This window comes from Opisthocomus hoazin, chromosome 3, assembly GCF_030867145.1.
Source record: "Opisthocomus hoazin isolate bOpiHoa1 chromosome 3, bOpiHoa1.hap1, whole genome shotgun sequence".
Classification (NCBI taxonomy): Eukaryota; Metazoa; Chordata; class Aves; order Opisthocomiformes; family Opisthocomidae; genus Opisthocomus; species Opisthocomus hoazin.
Genome location: NC_134416.1, coordinates 56,774,419 through 56,783,704, shown reverse-complemented (window position 1 = coordinate 56,783,704; position 9,286 = coordinate 56,774,419).

The window sequence follows — 9,286 nt, the reverse complement described above, 5'->3', positions numbered from 1 at the left end:
GAAGCAGTGGAAGAGGAGAAGGACCATATTTTTACTGCTGTGGGAACTGGCTGTCACAGTGTCAAGAAAGACCAATATTTGTGTAAAGTAAATAGAATTACTGCTGACATAGTAATGAATGAAGGATGTTTTAAGAGAGAGAACAGTGATTTTACTGATTTGAAGTTAGGCTTGGTACTGAGGAGCAACCTGAGAGGAAATTAACTACTATAAGCTGTTAAAAAGTCTGTCAAACGAACAGACCTTAACAGAGCCTTGAATCATATTAATGCTAAATGACAGATGTGCAACAACTGAAAAACAGATTTGAGACATACAGTTATCTATAAAAACTAAGAAACAATGGCTTTGTAAGAGGTAAGTGGGGGTGACTAATTCATACTCTTAAAAAAAGAATTAGTGAGCTGTTTGTCTAAGCCAGAATGATAATTCCTCTACCTTGTCTCTGCTGCTTTCTCACTTTCGCCTGGCAGGAAATGATATTTCAAAGACATAACAACTTGTCTAATTTTCTGCATGTTAGAAGTCTCATTAAGTATAATAAATTATTAATGCCAAAGAGATTATAGTGGAGAGCATTTGTTGGATCAGACCTGCAAGTGTTAAGCCCCTCTGGAAAAAGCTGTGGTTTGTCTATGTCTGTACAGTACCAGTTTACTGGGACCCCAAGCTTGATAGCCTGGTAGCTTTGGATAGGATAAATAATAACATTTATTAGGATCAGATTATATCATGTAATTTCATTTATATGAAAGATTATATGGTGTAATTTCAGGCAAACTTGAAAAGTTGGGCAAGTTGAATGCTGTTTAACTTCCTTGTCTCTTGAGCTAAATTACATCTTTTTTAAAAGAACTACACATGCTCTTTCCAAATCTCAAATGCATTTCATCGTGTTTGGTAGATGACTTGCACTTCCAAGGCTTGCTGTTATGCTGAATGCACTTTAATTAGGATTTTAATGGATTTCTTATGTCACCAATCAGGGTTATAATATGCTGTTTTCTCTGATGTTTTAGCCTCGTGGTAAAATATTAATATTAAATTTTTAGTAGAAACTGTTCTTTGAAAGTATTTTTTTGTTCTTGCTTTTCTCAGACTGATTGTTCTCTGATGTGCAAATATTTCAACTTTATTTAGGTGGGTGTATCAATACACGATAGAGTGTGATTGCTGGAGGGAATTAAAGGACTAAATTGAGGAAAGACTGTGAAGGTCTTTCCAATGATTTCAGTTTGCTTTGGATCATGTCGGAGCAAATATTTTCAGATATTTATCCTCAGTTCCATGTTGACACTAGTGTTATGGCAGGTTCTTAGTGAGCTAAGGTATTTTCTTTATCAACATATATGATGCCAAGATGTATGACTAGAAGGAAGAATTCCTGAATGTGATCATCCATTTATTTTAGTCATAGTGTAGCTCTGAGAAAGCAATACAAATGTATGTGTGTTTGAAATAAAGGGTGTTTGTTGTACGTGTGGAATCAGTTTTTTGAGATAATGTCTTACTACACCACAACTTTCAAATCATTGGCAGAATTGTGGATATTTTGGAAGAGAAAGAGTAATAGCAACAATAGCTTTATTTACTCTGGAGACAGATAAAAATCCCACAAGGTTAGAGAGAGGGCACTGATCTGTGCTTGTACTTTTGGTGTAAAGTAGTGTAAAGTGTATGGCCTTTGTTTGTTCCATTTAGTTTCATTCCTGACTTAAATTCAGGGGGACTGCCAGAAACAACAAAATGCTGTATGACATGGTGGTACCTCTTTTGCAGCTGGGCGTATGCCAATGGCCTGAGGGTTACATCTGCTTTGCATATGAATTTGCACAGTATATCCATCAGAGCCTAATGTTCAGGGTTAGCCTGTATATATTTGTATGAATTATAAAGCAACTGCAAAAATATGTTTCAAAGGCTGCAGGGGAAAACGGTATAAAAAGGAAAACTGACACTTCTTGTGTCCATCCCTCTCTTCATGCATTATTTAACACGCCTTCCACTGCCAATATCCACCAGGTTGAAATTCTTCAGGAAAAAAAAGCTAAAGCTTTGTTTGAGAGACAAACAACCTCACAAGTCAGATGATAGTTGTCCTGAAGCTGAATGTTCACCTTCCTAGGTGCAAAGCAACATCGGAATGAAACAAAAAGATTTTGGTGCCAGCAGTACCCTCAAGTATATGAAGGAGTGCTTGGAATCTCTTCCAAAACTGTCCAGCCAGTGAAATGCACCGTTCTCTTTCATTCCCTAGGTGAAATGTTAAAGCAGTGAAGACTTTAGGGTCCAGTTTTCAATTGATCATTGGCCTCAGAAGGCCCAAGTTCTGGCTTCTCTCACGCCTGCACAACAAGAAGGGCTTTCCACCAAGAAGTTACTCATGGCTGAGGACTCTTCTCCTGCTTTACTCATTGCTTTGGAGAGGGATCGTATGAGAAGGTATACTGAGGAAGAAGTGGCTGTGATCGTTTCAAGTAGTGTTCTCGTCACCTGGGGCTTCTGCAAAGATTTATTTAGAGAAGTTCCTTCCCCCCCATAGCATCTCTTGTGCTCAGAATGAACACTAGGGATAACTCAGGGAAAGTCCATTCTTTGACCAGGAAACTCAACAATATCAGATTGCTTTAGAGAATTTCATTCCGGAGGCAAAAAATGTAGACATGTCCCTTTTGTGTATTTTTCTGTTTTGTTTTGTTTCTTTTTATTTCTTTTAAATGAACACTTAAATCTGCCTTAGCTGGTGAGGTCATCATAGAGTGAACAATCGGAAACAAATGAAGTATTTTCTAATAGCACATTTGAAGCCTAGCAACAGACAGACCAAGGGACGAGCAGTCTAACAACGTGTTAATAGAGTGGGACTGAATCTTTCATTGCACTGGCACGGTCGAGGTCAGCAGAAAGCACCGCACTGTCTTCACATATAATCTCTTTTGTTAACAAATCATAACAAAAGTAAGGTTGAGTAGTCAGATCCTGTGCTTGTGTCTGTGTCAGAGCCCCCCTTATCTTTCTCATGGACATCTGTTGGGTGTGAGAATGTGCATGCTGGGTTGTAAGTCAGAACTCAGCCTCAGGTGTGACTTCGGCTTACAACTGACACCTCTACCTGAGGCCTGTCATGCTCACAAGGCCTGAAGAAATGGACAGATATTACAACACAGTCCTGCTGCCGTTGAGGCTGCACAAGGTATTCATTTGGAGAGGTCTATCAGAGTCTATTATAAACTTGTCAAATATTTGTCAAGGCGGGTTGAACTAGATGATCCACAGAGGTCCCTTCCAAGCCCGACCATTCTGTGATTCTGTGATTCTCTAATTTGCCTTTCATCAGTGCTTGCCCATTGTCAGTCAAGGTCACTTTTTTTGTCAGGAGGTTCAAGCTTTAGCAGACTTTCTCTGTGAAGACAATTACCTCCCCCTAAACAACCCATATTATTGCAGTACTGAAAGTAAAGCCTTAGCAATTTAAACAGGAAAGTGCTTCATGATTTGGAACAGACGCTGTAAATCTGATGGGAACTAAGGGACTTGGGTTACTGGTGGAAATCCATTTTGATTTATCTACTTGTAAGGGTTTTTAGATCACACTTCCAAGGCAGATGTTCTTTTTTAGAGGACAGAAATATATTTTATCTTTTAAACCAGTGATGTACCAATATTGAATGAATGTGAGCTCTATTTATGTTTGACTGATGTGCTTTTGTCATGGTGTGATCAGTCCTTCCTGAAGCTCACAGGAGCATTGCAGCTGACTTTGCTGAACTTTGCACTGTCTCCAGTGTGCGACTGCAGTTTGTAAGGGAAGGCTCCAGGCGACTTTGCTTACCTTAGATATTACTCCCCTGTTAGATAACAGAAGAGTTATTAAACAACGTGAATATCATGTCATTTTTTTCAAATCCTTGCAAAGATTATTAGTTATTACAGGTATGGTAATAGGACAATTTTTTATAATATAGCTAACAAAATTGTTGAAAATGAGTGCCTTATTTTTGCAAATAGTCTTGACAGATAATGATATGCTTGCTATACTTTTTAATACACAAATTAACAGCATGTAAAATGATGTAGGGTATAGTCTAGTGACTCAAAATGAATATTTGCTCAGTCACAGACTGTAATGTAAAATTCAGAAATTTTTATCCTGAAAACTTACAACTAACTTCTGATTTTTATCTGTCTCTATTCCATGATGGTATTTGAAAATTATCTATCGGCTGTGGAACAATTATATCTATATAGTCATGAAATTCTGTTTTAATAGGTGGTAGCCTGCAGTGCTTCACCTATATTCTGATGTGCCTAGCAGCTCCATATTTAACTGGCAGCAGTACTTTTTTGTTTGTCTGTCTGAGGCAGATGTGGATATGTAACCAATATCACTGAAATGAATATCACTGAAATGAATGCATTTCCATAATTAGTGTCTTGTGAGGATAGATTCGGATTTAATGGGGGATTCAAGTCATAAGTGTCTTGCAGATTGCAATATGTTGATTAATACTACCCTCTCAACCAGAACTTAGTTTAACAGCCACCTGTTTCCAAAAAATCCAGAAATCCTCAACTGGAGTAACCTAGTGATCAAATCAGAAAAATAAATTAAGTTAGATGGAGACACTGCAATTGAACTATCCTTGTAACAAAATACTATTGAAGCTGTGGTTGGTAAACATTTGGAAATAATTTTGAGTACTTTTATGCAGGATGCATTCAGTAATTAGAACTGGCCCTCCAGGTAACCTTTCATACAGTAGTAATATTACTTCAAAGTGCAAACACTGAATTATTAAATGACTTAAGGGCACAATATTTACCAGATGCAATCAAACAGAGTTTGAAGATGAAGAACAACCAAGATTTGCTTTCTGTATAACTGCTTCCTACAGTAATCATGCGAGCTTCTAAAACTGAAATCAGAGTACATGTGCTGGGCAGGGGAAGGTTTGCTTCCATGGATCTTCCTTAATTAAATTCTCCTTATATGCTACACTGAAACTGTAGCCACCCAGAAGGAGCAAACTTAGACAAAAGGAGGGTGAGAATGCTGGGAATTCAATATCACTCCTCCTGTTTCTATTGTGCCTTTGCACAGCTTGTTTGGAGCCCCATCTTGTCTGTTTCTTAGGGGGAATCCAGAAGCAATTATCAGAGGATTACCACTTCTGAATGAGATATGCAGGAGGAAGAAAAATGAATGTTAGTAGCCAGAGCTTGTTTGTTTGTTGCTGTGGGAATGTCAGTCTAATGCTGGTAGCCTGTTACTATGTAATGAAGCAGTTGCCCAGCTTTCTCACCCTCACTTTTGCTATGCATCTCCATGTCTTGGTTTGCTTTTGGATGGAAGATTTTTCTCAACTGTTATTTCGTTAGGTGAGCAGAAAATCAGAAGAAAATTATTACAGAGATAGTGCCCTGTCAGGCAATATCCAGTTGAACTATTTATCAGTTTGCTTCCAGAGGACAGTGTCTGGAACAACTTCTGTCTGCAGCAGAAGACATCACCTACTTCATCTAACAAGGTGCGTGTAACTCAAAAGGTCCGTGAAAGGCACGTCTACAAAGTTTAGCTGTGTCCTTGGACCAGCATTCTTTGGCCTAAAGTGACTGAGTAGGAATAACCAAAATTTCAGAAGGAGAAACACTGAGCACATCCCTTCTTCCATTTTATTAAGAGCACACCAGAAAGAAGTCTGAAAACAAAGTTGTAGAATTTAATTTCAAAACACTTTCCAGTCTAAGTAGGATAAAGAAGAAAACATGTGGTGTGTACAAAGTCTGCAGTAATTGGCTCAGACCTATGATTCTACTGAAGCGATGACGGAGTCCCCCCTTTTGGGGACTGAACAGCAACGATTGCCTTTCCTGTGCAGACAGCTGACCTCCCACACTTTATCTGATTTTCAGGAGAAAAAGAAAAGCAGAAAGAATTGCAAGGGGAAACTAATATTCCTCAGACATGAAGATTTCTGTGTCCTTGCATGCCTCGAACTTTGTCTAGTTTCATTGCTACACCATCTGCGGTCCTGTTGCTAACCACTGCCCATCAAAGTTCATGCATGGTCACAGGTCTCTTGGACCGTGTGTCACCTCACACTGGGAACTGCCTTCTCCTGTTCTGCTATCAGACAACTCCAAGCTGTTACTGAAAAGAATTCTTTAGTATCTTTGTGCTTTTTCCAGAAGTTCAGTAGACAAATATTGGTGTCTTTCTGTGCATTTTGCAATTTGCACAGAAAACCAGGTTTATGTCTTTGTACCTGCAGTTCAGGAATCAAGGACATTGACAGCTAGTGAGAAGCATCTCAGGTAGTGTGGCAAGTGTGCAATAGAAAAGAATCTAGAATCTTTGCCCCAGCCATGAAGGTCCTCCTGATATTGTTACAGAGAAGATTAAACTAAAATGAAAAAATTGCCCAAACTGAAGCCATTTGTGAATCTGCTTGGGCATTAGCCTTGCATGTGAAGTTGACATTGCTGGGGTTGTAGAAGTAGGAAAAAAAGAGAAACAATACAGGACACTCCGGTCAGACCTGTCACAAATGTTGGTACAGCCCTGCGACAACTGTGAAGAGAGGGCGTAGTTTCTGTTCAGAGAGAGCTTGAAAGATGCTGGGACCTTGAGGGGAAAAGCTCTCCCATCCGATTCTTCTGACAGATCAGGAACCAAGCTTTGTCCCCTTGTCACAGAGAAACAGCTCTACGTCAGCAAGACAGAACTCCATCCTAAGCTTCTTCCCCCGGTGAAACAGGAAAGGTCGTTCAACAGCTGCTTGGATTTAAGTGGACAATATTACCTCTTTGCATGTATAGTCCTAAATGCGAATGTGCAATTACGCTTTTTTGGGGGTATATATTTTACAGTGAGGCCAAAAGAGTCAGCCTCTGGTGCTATGTGAATGCAATGGCAAAGAACTAAAGCCTGTCTCCTAGTGCTGGGCAGGACTGCTATTAGCTAAAACCACCCCAGCAGTCTCCTGCATCTCTACCTCATTCCTGAGTCTCAGCTCTGAGCTATGCCTTTGACCCTTCCTGTCTGGTCTTCATACAAGTGTAAAGAAAAAGGACAAAGCCAGTTTTTCTTAGGAACATAACAGGAACGTACTATTTTCAATTAAAACATTGTGGCCGCTGTCCCTTACATAAGATTCTTTTTTTTGGCTTGCATATGATCAGCCAGTGGAACTTCATCCATAAGAAAAGTAATAAATCTGCCAGGAAAGCTCATTAGTTTAATTTATTCTGATTAAATACAAGGATTGTTCCCTGTTTCATTGAGATTATAATAAAGATTTTAAATGTGGCCAGAAGGGACATTTCAGCTAGTGATTCAGTCTGTAAGACAGAAAGCATGTTTTTTATAGGAAAACATAGTTAAATATGCAAGCACAGTATGCCTGTGTGTGAATTTGAAATACAGTTGCATAAGGATCTTGACACTTAACATGAAAAATTTCTAGGATGGATTCATTTGGGGGTGGGGGTTGAACACCATTATTTTTCCTCTCATTAGTACTGAGTTTAACATATAACCTTTTAATAGGAATATGAGGAAAATAAACAGTTAATTCTTTGTGATCTAGAACTGACTGGACAGAGAGCTGGGTTTTAGGGAAGACTTTTTTTGTTTTTCTTGAATGACCTAAAACATTTCCAAAAGCAAATTAACGTTTTGAGGGACCTTTCACTTAGCAGTTCAGCTAGCAAGCAATCATCTCTCCTAATATTACTGCTTATAGTGCCTGTGACTCAGCATAAGTTTTCTAGCAGTGGCTCATGAGAGAAGTTTTCTATTTGTGGCTTGTCCTCATCCATTCCCTGCACCTGTGGGTTGAATTCATTCATGGTTTTGTCCTATCATCTCACTCTTTTTTCTGTTCCCCTTTTCCATAAAACATTCCCAATGTAATTTCTAATCCAACCCCCCCTGTGCATGAAAGCTGTCAGTGAGGCAGCTGTGTGCCAAGAGCTGGTGTTTTACCAATTTGTTGTACATTTCTGTAGAATAACAGAGGAAATACAGGAATTGCCAGAATGAATCAAACCAGTGATTTCTCTAATCCACCATTCTCTGACCTCAGATACATAGTCTTCAGAACCATATCAATCCTCTGTACTAGTTTCCTGTTTTCTCCTCCTTTTTAGAGATGGATTTTGCGTAGTCTGTAGAAGCACAGAAAAAAAGGTGTAGTAGCAGAATACAACAGGATTTCAGTTAAAGGAGAAACATTTCTGGGCTGTTCCATCTTCATAAATAAATGCATGAAAACAGATACCTGCTGAAGCTTGAACTGTATAATGAATAGTGCACAAGACTCCTGCCACTTACAAAGCTAGTTTGGACACTTACCACCAGTGAGTGTATGAATACAAGGTCATTCAGGAAATACAAATCACAAGAAGCACAGAAAGCAACATTACTATGGGATTTGAGGCAAATACTTTGACCTGTAAAACTCAAAGTATGTTTCCAAAGTTGAAAACCAGATTCAACTGTATTTAAACAAGAGGAAATTATGGCAGAGAAAAATGTAATTACTTGTTAAATGTCACTTAAGAGGACTTAAGACTGAAAATGAGGAACATTTGAAGAAAATACCCACATGGAAAGAAGCTGTGTTGTAGAGAACTGGCCGACCAAAATCTGAGTAAATAACAGTTTTGGTGGAAAATGCCACTTTGTGAAAACTAAGATTTGGAGGGGGTAACTTAAATCCCTGCTCCATCAAAGCTGGAATTTTTGTTCTACACTCAACGGATGTCGCCAGATACCTACTAACTTGATGATTCGGCTCCCGGGGAGTGGGACTTCAGCTGGCTGCTCTGGGCTGGGGGCTTCCACCCAAGTGTATCACAACCCAAGGAAATGGTTTTGTGTGGAGGCCTGGGACAGGAATGAAGTGGCCACTGCTGCAGAGATGACTTCTGGGCAGCCAAGAGCATCACGATTGCACTGGTTCTCTGTCTCACCAGACACCTGTGCCCTGCAGCAGCCTGCGGGGTGGCCTGCCGTAGGGTACAGGGACATCATGTCCCCATCCTTCCATGTGATCAGCTGTACTATATGTTTCTGCTTGGACTATACAATTTCAGTATCAGGTCCTGTACTCTCAGCCATCTGTCTCAAGCCCTCAGGACTGGGAAATGTGGTTGCATAACTGTGGGCTTTTTATGACTTGGAGCCAGGTGGCATACCTTCTACTGCCATTAAAATGCCATTCACTTCAATGAATCCTTGCATGCGTGCAGGGGCTGCCACATTAGATCATTTGCAATTCCT